Source organism: Psammomys obesus, unplaced genomic scaffold, assembly GCF_907164565.1.
Source record: "Psammomys obesus unplaced genomic scaffold, mPsaObe1.curated_primary_1811, whole genome shotgun sequence".
Classification (NCBI taxonomy): Eukaryota; Metazoa; Chordata; class Mammalia; order Rodentia; family Muridae; genus Psammomys; species Psammomys obesus.
Genome location: NW_026585987.1, coordinates 10,565,030 through 10,565,524, shown reverse-complemented (window position 1 = coordinate 10,565,524; position 495 = coordinate 10,565,030). Strand labels below are relative to the sequence as shown.

The 495-nt window shown below is 32.3% G+C and overlaps 1 pseudogene; it reads right to left on the bottom strand.

Moving 5' to 3' along the window:
- LOC129671973 (small nucleolar RNA SNORA17) lies at nt 1–124 on the bottom strand (annotated as a pseudogene).
- Between the last annotated feature and the right edge of the window lie 371 nt (nt 125–495).

Here is a 495-nt window from a genome sequence, read left to right as displayed (position 1 = left end):
AGTCTCAGGCTTGCTTTTTTCAGGGAATGTTCACTGAGTACAGACATAGTCTCTCTCCTCTTCGCCACCTTCTGAATCACATGTGACACAGCAGACATACCTGCCACACACCCCTGGAGGCAGTAAAACTAAAATTTATTAATTAAAAGAAATAACTCCTAGGTATTGTAGCACATACCATTAGTCCCACAATTGGGAGAGGAAGTAGGAGGACCAGGCAGAAGATTAAGGCCAGCCTTAGCTACCTAGCAAGTTTGAGGCTGGCCTGGGCTATACAAAAACCCGATCAAAAGAAACAAAACAAAACAAAATGAATATATATATACATATATACATATATACATATATATATATATATATACATATATATATATATATAACATATATAGCCAAACAATATATGTCTTAGCTATATATTGTAATATATTACAATAGTAATATGTAAAAAATGTAATACATATTGGTAGTATATCATTACATAATATCTTAATATAT